The following is a 14,055-nucleotide window of genomic DNA, read 5'->3' on the forward strand; positions in this document are numbered from 1 at the left end:
CCATATTGTGCCTAGATTGACAAAAACATTGTTTTCGAGAAGATGGATGAGACATTATTATAGGTCAAAATTATTCAAAGACGTGCCAAATCTGTTAGTGTTAAAAAGATGCTTGGTCGCAGTAAAGACCCTATGTAGGAATGGAATAATTAAGCAAAATCAACCAAGAGGGAGAACACTCCTGATAAGTTTAACTGATTAAAATGCAAATTAGTTAGATTAACAGTTTAAAATGTGCAATGACTAATGTAAAATTCAAAGCAATTACACACATCTTAAATGTACAAACAGCACTAGGCAGTCATAGCTTTATATATAGGCCATATAAATACTAACATGCAATTACTTTGCATGCCTTAACAACGCGGTCTTTACCATGACTGCACCTTTACCATGCATGAATTTACAACAAATTTCGTTGTAAAGGCATGATTGGTAAAATAATATGTGTGGTGAAGGTTACACTCCAGTCCCCCCACCCTAAGCCCTAAATCCACACCCCCAGCCGTGAAAACTACTCCAACCCCAGATCTTAAAACACCCCAGCGCCCTGCCCTGAACAATAAAACCGTCCTCCACCCCATGCCTCAATTTCAGGATACCACAAACTTTGTAAATAATTCCGATTTTGACGTATTTCATGCAACTATGTTCCATGTGGATACCCAAAAAATGTGGCACTAGCTCCACGCTTGTGGATCAGGATTGCCCACCCCTGGGTTGACCTGTGCATGCAGAGTCATACATTTAAAAAGTGCGGAAATGACTACCCAGGGATTCCTTCTGTGTGTGAAAAGTTTCTGTCCTGCTGGGGGTGGAATCTGTTCCTGACAGCAGCAGGAATCTTTTGCCAATCTAATCATTCTTGCAAATATTCAATCTGTATTTTCTTTGCTCCAGCTGTTTATCGTACATTGCTAGCATATTTAATATTTCATTTCATATTCTTGTATTTTGTTTTCGTTAGGTTCTCTGAAGCTCTTGAGCCAACATACATTGCTGACAGAATAGCTGTGCAACCACAATTCGTATTAGGCAAACTATTGTCCTAGCTGTGTTTGAGAACTACAATTACCATTTTTTCGAGTATTGTTTGTGTCTGTGCTGCTTTTCACATTATTTAACATAAATGGTTGAAAATACTCTTATTTCGGATATGCTGTCTACATGAACCAAACAAAAATAAAGTGTTACGAATTTGTCACGGGATGTTCACAGAAGCGGCATTAATATCAAAGGCAATCACAGATATGTTTGTATATTTTTTTTCGCTTTTGCTATAGTAACAACTTAGCTTCAAAAAGCAGAAGAGCGCCTTACAGAAAACATATTATTTTGTTGAAGGGTGTTCTCAACTAGCCGTGAAGTATTTAGAACAATATTTTGTACCCAGTACCCAGTACCCAGTTCAAACTATAATATTATAGGAACATATAATTGGGACAGTTCGAAACTAGACGTTGTATTGGGCCCAATTCAAAAAGATTTTCCTGTGACATACTCTTTTAGTACTCCCAAAATCCGAGAGTAAGTAAGGAATACTCCTGGATTATTCCCTAAATTCATGAGTAAAACAGGATTACTCCAAGAGTAAATTACACTTACTCATATACTAATCTTTGAGATGTTATCTACTGCTTAATGATTTGGCTTGAATATTTGAATTTTTGTTCATGTGCCGAAGCTAGGATTAGAAATTTTCTATCTTTCATGCAAACTCAAAAAATATGGGTTTGATTTACAGTTTGGTGGACAGGATACTCAGTCACAAATGCAAATGGGTACCACTGCCTATTTTTTGTAGGCAGTGGTGTGTGTGGTTGGTAGTACCACTGGCTGCTCTTAAAAAATAAAAATGAAACATTACATTTTTTATTCTTAAACATCCCATTATCCTTTAAGGAACATGGGCTGAATTTAAAAAAATGCTTTATTTAAAAGAAAACACACGTCATCATCTGCTGACCAAATAGCACTCGATACAATGCATGCATTTTCTAGGCATGCCATTACAACGCAAGTCGTTACAACGACTTGTTGTAGGGGGGTGCTGGTGTTTGGAATAGTATATCATACTATTCCAACTCCATTCTGTGCAACAGTAAGGAAGGTGTTGGATTGAAAATCCAGCAAATCCAACAGCTTCTGACCCCTACAGCAAGTCGTTGTAACGACTTGCGTTGTAATGGCATGCAATGCATCACATGCGTTGCAAATGATGTTTCCCCTGCTGACCCCATCAGGCCACCATACCAGTGACGACAATGATTCCTAGTGGGTCACAAATAGCGATCTACTTCATTAATATTCATGAGGCAGGTTGAATTATGACCCACTGTGAATGGGTAATTTGCAAAATGACCTATTAGTACATAAGTCGCTTCACAAATTACCACACTGGTCACAAAAATACTGGTCGCAAATTGCAACCAGTATTTCTCAAACACTTGTACGCACAGCTAGCCCCTGGTTATTTAATCACTGAGAGTCGTTAGGTTCTCTTCCTTGCTTCTAGCACCAGGACACCTGTTTTGTAACAGTGCACTTTGTTAAGTGTTATTGTATTGTATTGCAGCATTAATTTAAGGTGCCATATCTGTAAATGGCACTAGATACTTCTATTTATATTTTGCAGCTCAAACATTTTTAATCACACATTACGTGTGTGGTGAAAATGTCCCACCATGAATTAATTTGAACTTTTCACTCATTTTAGCAGAAAAATCATTTTAGGAATTTGGCAGTTAATTCATGCCACATATTACATTATTTGAATTATCACTGAGGAACAGAGCCATGGGATGAAGATTAGTATCAACACAAAATGGTCCCTGTTCATAATCTTTACAATACAGAGTAGTAAATGGTAATGTATATTTCTTAAGAAGATAAATGCACAAACAACATTTCTTTAAAAACATACAGTGGCACTGTGTGTATAGGAGCACAAAACGTGCTTGGAGCAGTCTTTTTGAAGTGATAAACACTAGTGATCAACGTGTTTCAATAAAGCAAAAAAAAAAACCACGGCCCATCAAGAAACTTCATCCATAAAATCAAAATTCAGTTTGGGTACTCTAAGGTCAACTGTGTTTCTATCTCCTAGTGACTAGTGGGATCATCATCAGGACTCAAGGGATATTTAAGCCTGAGACAAAGCTGAAATAATGACAGAAAAAAATATGTGTCACAAAATTAAGAAAACAATACAAGGCATTTGTAAGTTATGAGGAATTAGAATGCCAACCCATACTCACAACATTAAAAAGATTGATTTACTGAAAGGAGAAAAAACAGAGGACATGAAATTAGCAAGGATATACTTCATGGAGAACTTGTTATTGCAGAAAAGGAAACAGAGAGGGACACCTACCGAATAGAGGCTAGATTTTGTGCTAAAAACTTCCTGTTCAGTCCACACAGGTAAAAATTCAAATTGAAAATATATATTCAAGTTGATTATTGTGTATCTTTGTTTAAAAAAGTGCTGTTTGCAATTTTGTACTAAAATATAATGGTCCTCGCGAGTAAAATATATACCTAAAATATGTGTTGATGATCTGCATTAAAGAACTGCCTCTTGCCTCCTGAAAATGCTTCTTGAGTCCGTGCTGTGATTACATTATTGCCATGCTTCTTGTATTACAATGTTCTGCTGAAGGAATACTTTTTACGCAACCTCTTATAAAGGCATTGTTTAATTAATAACACATATATCTCAGTATGCGAAATTACCAAAATTGTGTGAATTAATTAAAGTAATTGAAATGTCATCTGGGCCTAGTTGATACCCCATCCCCTATGCTATAATTGTTACCCTTACTGAGGACTGTTGTGTTGAATGAACCACCACAATTTCCAACTAGCTAGTGGTGAACCCTACCCCTCTTCATCTCCTGTGGCCTTCTTGGAGAGTCTTTCCATTTGAAGGAGTCAATGATGGAGACCGTTGAGCCTTCAAGTGTGATACCAAATCTAGTTAATCCCAAAAACAGGGGTTTTCCTACCAATATTAAAAAAAAACATTTTCCCTAATCATTAAACAACTTCCATGAGAGATATTCTATTCTTATTTCTTAATTTGCTTCAATAGGTCATCTGCTTCTACAGAAGTTATAATATCATCTATCTTGTTATTATGCATAACTTTCAAAATGCATAGAAATTTGACCATACTACTGCCCCAAATCTTTTGAATGCCATGGTCCGTTTTCCTGATTTTCACTTTCCTCCGTGACTCTTGAGGTGTCTAAGGGGGAGAATAATTAATTTAAAATGATTTGCCTGTATTTGTCTCATAGCCAAAGATGTTGTCAGCTCTTTGTCCTCTATTGTACAGCTTGGGAATGGTAGTGGTGTGTTCCTTGGGATGGATTCAGATTTAATTGGCTTTAAAGAGTCTCTATGTAGGGGCGTGTCTAGCGCTCGAGGGAGATGGTGGCTAATCCCTGACTCTCCGGAATGGTGGCAACGGTGGTGAACCTGACAAGACACCTACCGCCTGCAAGAGCTTCGAAAAGACTGCCTGATTTCCCTCAGCAGTCCTGCACATGAGGAGTCGTCTTTCAAATGCTGAATCGACATTTAGGCAGCACTTTCATTTATTACCCTTATGGAGCGGCTCCGCTACATAAACGGCCGCCATTTTAGATTTGCACTATGTGAAGAATTTCTGTTACGCACGCTGCCGGCTGATTTATCTCTTCACATTCTTGCTATGTCTTGTTTTTGATGGGCAAAACTTGTTGTGCCTAATGAAGTGCACATGGCAATTCTCCTATTGACATTTCTGACACTTTGAAGCTAAGCCTCAGATATTTCCTCTCAAATGGAAGACTCTTTGACACCATGGGGCACGTTTTAAAACCCTGGAGACACTAATTTTTAAATTAACAAGCAAGTGGTGAGCATCACTTGTTTTATTTTTAAAACAACTTGCGGAGCATTAACTTTAGGGACTGAGGGTGCGAATATTGTTTCCTCTGTGCATCTCTTGTGTGAAGTGCTGAAAGCTGCAACCAAAATATATTTCACCATGCGGTTTTGCTAATGTGTGATATTGGTTACTAGTGGGGTCTTAGAGGTCTTGTCCCATCCTATCAAATTTCAGTTGCACATAAGATGTTTACGCAGTGTACATTCTGCTGATAAATACAAAAATAGTGCATACATGAAGGTGTCCCACATGTCGAGGAGGGGATTTTATGCTATACAAATGTGTGTTTGGTAATGCACACCCTCACCTCATCTTTTTCTTTCAGGTTCTTGGGGAGTTGTTTCTACATAAGGAGTGTCTCTACCAGTAAGAGTTTTCCTTCAATTTAGAAAGCACTATACCAGCTTCTTCCTGCTTAAGTGCAGGGGCAAACTAATTAAGGTCCTATCTCATTAATCGCTTTGGACATGTAACTTGTCAACTCGTTCTAAATCTCACCTAGATTGCATCTCAATGGAGGATTCAATAAATACCTCACCTAAAAGTGCCATGGCATCCACTATTTTGACCTTCTCTGGTAGCAATAAAGCGACATGGAAACGTCTGAAATAAGACCCTCCTTCTCATCCCAAACAACCTTCTTCAGTATTCTTGGACCTATTGCTGGAGGAGATCAGAGCTCTTCGTCCATTTGTTGAGGAAACTAACTCTAAAATACAAACTCTAACTGACAGATGGTCAAGCTTGGAAGACAGAGTTACGACAGTGGAGCAGAACATCGAATCTTTATCCTTTTCTTACATTAAAGTGGAAGCCTTTCTCTCTCAAGTGTCTTTGCTCCAAAAACAAGTAAAAAATAAATCTTGAAAATAGGAGTAGACTAAATAACCTAGGCATTTATGGATTACCAGAGGGTTTGGAAGGCTCTGATCCCATCGCTTTCTTCAAATCTTTTCTTCCAAAGGTCCTCAAGCTACCACAGGATACTCTTCTGAACATTCAGCGGGCTCATAGACTGGGCCCTACTCCTACAATGTCTTTCTACACCATGAAGAAACCAAGAGGATGCATCTTATACTTTTTAGAATATACTGACTTGCTCAAGATTCTATCAGCTGCCAGAGCTATCAATCGTATTACTTGGTCAGGTAATCCTTTATTCATCTCTCATGGCTACTCAAAGCCCACAGATGATAGACACAATGAATTTCTGGCTATGAGACACGTACTCATTGCATAATAAGTAGTTGGTTATGCTTTGTTCCTGCCTGTACTCTTTTATGAAATTTGTTACGTATTGTTGACAATTTTCTTTTGGTTAAAATGGTTGACGTTGCTGTTTTTTCTCTTATCCCTTGAATAATTGTTCTGAATGACTTGCAGGATTTTTCTCCTTGTTGTACTTCCCCTGTGTTGTATTGCCTGTCAGTCCTGATGTCCTCCCCGCTTTTCCATTTGGAGTCTGGATGGTCATTGTCCCATGTGGCCTCATCTCCCCCACCTCAGATATATCTTGGAATATTTGAAAGTATGTTATTTGTGTCTTTTCCATCTCATCTCATGCTAACCTTTTCTCTTTATTTACTTGCACTATTCTCCTTCCCTTTCCTGTCTCATTGTTTTCTTTGCCTTTTTTTAACTGCATTGCATGCTTTTGCATTTACACTGTTTTTTTGTAGTTTTCAATTTAATTGCTTATACTACTCTTTTATTACTCATATCCCTATCCCCTTTTGAAATTACTTAGCCTCTCTAATATCATATTTATACATGCATTTCTGTTTTTATTTCAGTTTTTTCCTTTCAGTTTGATAAGCTATGTATGTAGTTGGTTAACTCTTTGGTATGCCTCCCATTGTCTATTGATTAACTTTGATTGGTGCCCTTTCTCTAGTCTTATGCAACCCTCATGTCCTTAAAACATTTTTCTTGGAATGTCAAGGGTTTGCATTCGCCTATTGAATGACTGAGAGTGTTAACACATTTAGTTAAATTCTGAGCAGATAGGGCTTGTATACAAGAATCTCATTGATCGGCAGAAGAATCATTAACTGCATCGCTGCGGCGGCTTTTCCCGCTGTGCGCGGTAATGTTTAAAATACCACGTTACATGACGAGCTCAGCTCGTCATGAGCGCACGGCAGGTTACGCTCATGACGAGCTGAGCTTGTCATCAGCCTGGAAGGGGTTAAAATTAAAAAGAGGTTGGGTGAGGGAGGTTTTTTTATTCACCTGGATATGGTAAATGTAATGGATTCTTAACTCTTTGTCGTAAATCACTTCCTGTGAGAATGGTTGATGGATGTTTACTAAATTGTTGATGGGAAATGCTCTGATCTCTTTACTTAATATGTTCGCACCCAGCGCTGGAGATTCCTCTTTTTGAACATCCATAGCTTAACAAATTATACAATCTATAGATGATCTGATGAGAATGGTCGATGGATGTTTACTAAATTGTTGATGGGAAATGCTCTGATATCTTTACTTAATATGTTCGCACCCAGCGCTGGAGATTCCTCTTTTTGGACATCCATAGCTTAACAAATTATACAATCTATAGATGATAACTTTATCCTTACAGGTGATTGCAACCATGGCTTTGATCCTTTTTTACATCACAATTCACAGGCCTCCTTCATCCCTCATAAAGCACACAAACTTTTTATTCAAGCTATTAAACAGCTCAAACTTATAGTTCGTGGAGACTTTGCAATCCTACTCTAAGGGAATATACCTATTACTCCCCGGCCCATTATACCCAATCTCGTATAGATTACCTTTTTATTTCTCAGTCATTGATGGCGGCGGATATCAGTTCCACTCTAATATCCGACCATGCTCCCATCACTATTCAACTAGGTGTTTTGCAAAAGTCCAATACACATAAACAACAGAAAAAAACGGGGGTCTAAAGGCCAATACTATGGCGGGCTAACTATAACTCCTTAAAAGTGAGTTGATACCCAAGTTACAAAAAAAGCCCAAGAGCTAGAACTGACAAAAGGAAGAGAACGAGACCGTGATAAGTGGTAAGATCTAAGTGGTAAGTGGATTGCCATCAACGTATCATCGTGATCAATCTTATCATTTGGTCATCCAACTGGCAGGATGGTGTGTCTTTTGATCATAGAGACGTACTACCATTCAACCGGTAATGGCCTGGATCTCACCCACAGTCACTATTAGACAGAACTTGCGACAATGGATAGTTGATCACAAGAAGATTAAGGGCCAGATGTAGGAGCCCAAATACCGGTCGGTAACGGCCGATTTCGGCCGTTACCGACCGGAATTTGGGTTTTGCAATGTAGGGGGCTTAAAATTACAGAATCGGTATATTTACCGATTCGGTAAAATTACCGAATCGGAAAATATACCGATTCTGTAATTCTAGATGTAGCTAGCACTTCAAAGAGTGCCACAGGCCCTTTAGGAGTCGGTATTTACCACCCAATCCTATTGGGCGGTAAAATACCGAATTCCAGTGTACATGCCCTTAGAGCATGTATGTGTGCCACATGGCACACAAGCCTGCAATTGGGGTGCTACAGGGTATCAAAGTGACACTCCGTTCCCCCTGCCAGGATTTGGTATTTACCGATTCCTAAATACCGAATCGGTATTTTCAATTGATTCCTATGGGCTTTAAAGCCCATAGGAATCAATGGGGAATACCGATTCGGTATTTACCGAATCAGTAAATACCGAATTTTACAGATTCGGTAATTGTGAATTTAAAATTACCTACATCTGCCTCCTTCCTATTTACCGATTCATAAATACCGAATCGGTAAAATTCGGTATTTATGAGTCGGTAAATTAGATTTACCTACATCTGGGCCTAAGTGCAGTGTATAACATAAAAATGTGGTGAATTAAAATAGGATGATGAGGCCGAAAATAGGGAACAATTTATTAGGATACAGACTCATCCCCTAATTAAAAGCAGAACAGTGCAAGTGGCAGTTTAAGCCAACATGTTTCAGACGATCGGGCAAATAATCCCTAGGCTTTATTCAGGGCCTCTGCTCTCAAACTTTACTACTGCATAAACAGAAAAAAAGTGTTACTCAAACCCAGTGAGAATGTAAAGGGTGAACAGAAAGAATGAATGAAAATTCATGCGACAAGTCATGAAAGAATAAAGGTTGGCATGAATACAACCAGCTATGTGCTAATCCTCCGCATCAAGGAATGCAGATGGCATCTACAAAAAATCCAATATGATAAAATTAATGAATTACCCTGGAACGTTCTCTTCCTTAATAAGTTCCTGCATTAATGTAAGAGCTTAGCTCATTAATATGCTCACCCAGCTTGACCGGGGACTGGACCTCACCTCAGGAAATAGAGGCCCCACTCTGTGAAGGAAAAGCACAAAGGAGACTGTAGAGAAAAGAGATTGAGAACTGCACAACATCAGTCCCTTTCCTTGCTCAATGCTCTATACCCCTTATAAAGTCCCGTCCTACTCAGATAGGTATCAACAACACTCCCAATTAAAAAAGTGGAACTATAGCTTATAATTCAATTGGTAAGACAGACCACCCTAATGATTATGAACAAAGGTAGTCTGAATTAAACTGCATGTATTAAGATGTGTCTTTAACCAACAATGGGTATCTACTTGAGCCAGTCAGTTAAGCTTACTTTCTTCAGCAAACTAAATCAATCAATCGTATGCTGAGTATGGGGCTCACAAAGCTAAGCAAACCAAACAAACAAAGCAAAAACAAGTTTAAGGTCTAGACTAAAAAAGCGCTGTTGTCTGCTATGATGGGCTCACTCTTTGCCGGCCTGCAAAAGGTATTTACATAGCCCCAAACACCTACCTATCGTTGCCTCGGGTGAAATCTGAGTTTTATGGGGAGGCAAAGAACGGCTCAGGTCGGGCGTATAAATAGGACATTATCAGCATACTATGGCTTCCACGCCCACTCACGTCCCGTCATGTGTAAATAAAGGACCCTTACTATGACCAAAATATTCTTTGTAGATTAGCACTCGAGTTGGAGAGCATGGAATACAATTGAATAAGATAAAATTGCTTACTTGATCTGCGGGGTTGAAAACGCCAAAACGACAGAGCCACATAAACCCAACACTCACGTCGGGATGAAGGACTACAGAATGACATCATCGGACTGACGTTTGTAGTTCCTGAATCGAAACTTTATCAAAACAGCACACTTTTATTTAATTCTAAAAGCGCCAGCTGGACCGATTGTCGGGAAATGAAGCAGAGGGTATAGGTTAAGCATGGGCGAATTTTGCGGATTCGCAATCCACGAAATTGCGTATTTATGGATTCGCAATCCGTGAATTTTGCGGATTTTTTATTTTTGCCTGTTCGCGGGTGTTCGCGGGGCGCTTTGCGTGTATGCGGAGTGCTTTGCGTGTTCCTGTTTTTTTTTTGCCTGGTTCATCACTGCCACCCTATCGTTTTTTATGCCCTTCTGCCCTCTGTACCACTTGTTTTTGTGCTTTTGTGCCCTCTGCCCCACTCTTGTTTGTGCCCTTTTGCCCTCTGCCCCACTGGTTTCTGTGCCCTTCTGCCCTCTGCCTAACTCATGCCCTCTGTCCCACTTTGTGCCCTTCTGCCCTCAGCCATAAGTCAGCTTCAACAGGAAGCACTAATAGATAAAGTAAAGCAGGTGCTCGAGTTGAAGGTCAAATTAAGTTACACAGTCATTAATCACCCCAAGTTTGGGGTGATTAATGATTGTGTAACTGAATTTGAGCTTCAACTCTAGCACCTGCTTTACTTTATCTATTAGTGCTTCCTGTTGAAGCTGACTTTTGTAACTATTTTAGAGGCTCTGGCAGCTTGCCGGCGCCATTCTAAAATAGTTACAAAAAGTCAGCTTGAACTTTTGACCCAATCCGTTCCGCTCGCAGATTTTGCGGGGAATTCGCGAATCTCACGGATTGCGAACTTACCGAAAATCCGCAAAATCCACGAGCGGAACGGATTTTCCGCCCATGCTTAGTATAGGTCAATAAAATACCTCCTTTCTAAAGATGAAATCCCCACAACAATCGGAAAGAGTGTCTGTCCCTCTTCATGTGTAAAGTTCATGACACCCCAGAAATGGCATTTTAAAAATGCCTTACTTTTAGATCCTGCATTTACCTCCTCTTTTGTTTCATTTTCTAATGAATATTTGTTATTTAATCAGTCTGCTACTTTGCCTCTTCATGTGATATGGGACGCTTTCAAACAGCAGCCAGAGATTTTCTTCTTGGCTATGTCTCTAAAAAGCTTAAAAAATCCTTATCTGAACTCATAAAAGTCAAATTTCAATTTAATAAGGAATCGACAGATAATGCTGCAACGTATTTATTAAAATCCAGTGCGAAATTTTATGGAGGTCAGAATAAAGCAGGGAAAATACTAGCTAATTATCTGAAAGTTAAACATAACAAACTAAATATAGAGTCCATTATGCATGAACATCACACACTGCAATTTAAGGACACTGATATTCTAAATGAATTTCTTCAATCCTATAAGACCTTGTACACGTCAGAAATACCTCCCTCAGTGCATCACATTTCTCAATTTTTTTTCTGATATTCAACATTCCTCTGTTAATCCACCAGATTTTGCTCTTTTGGAATCTGAGTTATCACAAAAAGAACTCCTTACCGCATTGCAGACATTTAAGAAAGACAAAGCCCCAGGACCAGATGGTTTCACCGTTGAGTTTTTGTTACACTTGCTCACTTGCTAATCCCCAAATTGCATAGCCTTTTAGACTCTTTTTTGCATTCGGATAAATTTCTTGGTTCTTTCTCTGATGGCCTAATTTGTCTTATTCCTAAGGAAGGCAAGGATGTACAATATTGTAAAATGACCTGCCTATTTCTCTAGTTAATATTGATTATAAAAAATTTCCAAAAGCTTTGGCTATATGCCTAGAATCTTATTTACCTGTTTTGTTAGGGACAGAGCAATCTGGTTTTGTAAAAGGTCATCTTCTTACAGATAATACCCGCTTAGTTTTTGCCGTTTTATCCAAATCCCTCTATGTCCCTCATTCCCTAGCAGCAATAGCCTTAGATCCTGAAAAAGCGTTTGATACAGTGGAATGGCACCACCTTTTTCATACACTTAAATGATTTGGTTTCGGTCCCAACATTATTTCTTTATTATCAATTCTATATTCTAGCCCATAAGCAGCTGTATGTGTGAATGGTAGTACATCTTCCTATTTTAATTTGGGTAGGGGTGTCCGACAGGGATATCAATTATCTCCTATCCTTTTCAATTTAGCCCTAGAACCTTTTCTTTCAAAATCCGTCACAATAAGAATATACATGGATTTGACTTCAAAGACACTGAAATTAAATTGGCAGCTTATGCTGATGATGCTTTGTTATATATTTCACAACCTCAAACCTCTCTTCCCGCATTCTTACAAGACGTTGATTCCTTTGCAGCTATATCTGGATAAAAATGAAATAAGGATACATGTGAAATCTTACCTCTAACAAAATATACTTTCGAAGAGGACTTCCTTATTTCAGGTTTTGCATGGAGCCCCCAGCAGATTAAATATTTAGGTTTACAGTTTACTTCCTCTATTTCAGGCACAGTCTCCTGTTGTATGGAAAATTGCGTACAGAGATTATCTTCCTTGACCACCAGATGGCATCCTCTGTATTTATCTTGGTGGGGTCGTTTGGACACCATAAAGATGATGATGTCCCCTTTAGTCCTTTACACGATTTCTAACATCCCAGTATCTATCGCCCTAAAATGTTTTACAAAAACTTGTTCTATACTGTCTTCTTTTTTATGGAGCAACAAGAAGTCACGTATGTTGTTATCAAAATTAATTTGTCCAAAGTCGGGGGGTGGTGTCAATTTACCTGATTTCCCTACATATCACACATCCTTTTTGGCTAGACGATCCCATTGTGGAGTCACCTCTATGGGCTGAACTTGAACGATCTTTTATTTCCCCTTTTTCATTTCAATAATATCTATCTTTTTCTCACAAGCCACAATCTTTATCCACTCCCATACTCTAACACACATCAAAAATGTTGACTCCCATCTCTCCGTTAGGTCCTATGGACAGGACTTCCTTCTCTAGATCCACAACATGACACAATAACATGATTTTGAGCCACGATAAGCCTTTTTATTGGAAATCCTAGAGGAAAAAAGGTCTGATATGGATATATCAACTATACCTACAAGATGAGAATATGTCTTTCTCGCATGCTAGTAGACTTTTTGGTTTACCTACATCTTACCTCCCTAAGTATCTCCTTGTGAAACAGGCCATCCTAAATGCTTACGCCAAATACACACTGCCACACTCTCTCAACACTCATACACCTTCTTCAAATAATAATAACCTGTATATTATCCTACATGTTAATCCCAAAGCTTCTGTTATCTATAAATATTTACATACTTTAGGTAAATCACGAGAAACAACTAAGGTGGAGTTATCATGGGAACATGATTTAGAGGTTTGCTGGCCCACGACACTATGGAATAAGATATGGACCAAGATTAGAAAATCTTTAGAGCAGCAAACACCGCACAGACACTTTTTTTTGTACAATAGGCTTTTATTATCCCCTGTCACTCTAAATGTAAGACATGCTGAACTCTAAGACACTTGCTGGACATGTCTTTGTCCTCACGTGGATTTATATAATTTACTTTTTACGTGTCCGCTGGTCCATAGTTTTTGGAAAAAGTGTGGACTCAAATCAATTTTTGGTTCCAAGTGTCCTTTCTCTACTTCTCACATATTTTTGGGAAGCTTATCCCCTTTCTGGACGGAGTCTAAATTTTATATAAAGATTATAGACTTACTGATAGCAGTTGCTTTACAGCAAATAACCAAAAATTGGAAGGACTTTACCAAATTATCATATCTAGCATGGTGGTATGCTGTTTGGTACAATCATAGATTGGATACGTTTGTTTATACTATCCACACGGTAATGAAACGTTCAAATTTATGGTTACCTATCACATAGTTTATTGATGCCGGTGCTAAACGTTCCCTCTCCCCGAATCCAGCGTAACAAGAAGTCTCTAAGCCTCCTTGATTTTCCTTGAGTTGATATTACAGTTGATATTACAGTAA

Source organism: Lissotriton helveticus, chromosome 3_1 (genome assembly GCF_964261635.1).
Source record: "Lissotriton helveticus chromosome 3_1, aLisHel1.1, whole genome shotgun sequence".
Classification (NCBI taxonomy): domain Eukaryota; kingdom Metazoa; phylum Chordata; class Amphibia; order Caudata; family Salamandridae; genus Lissotriton; species Lissotriton helveticus.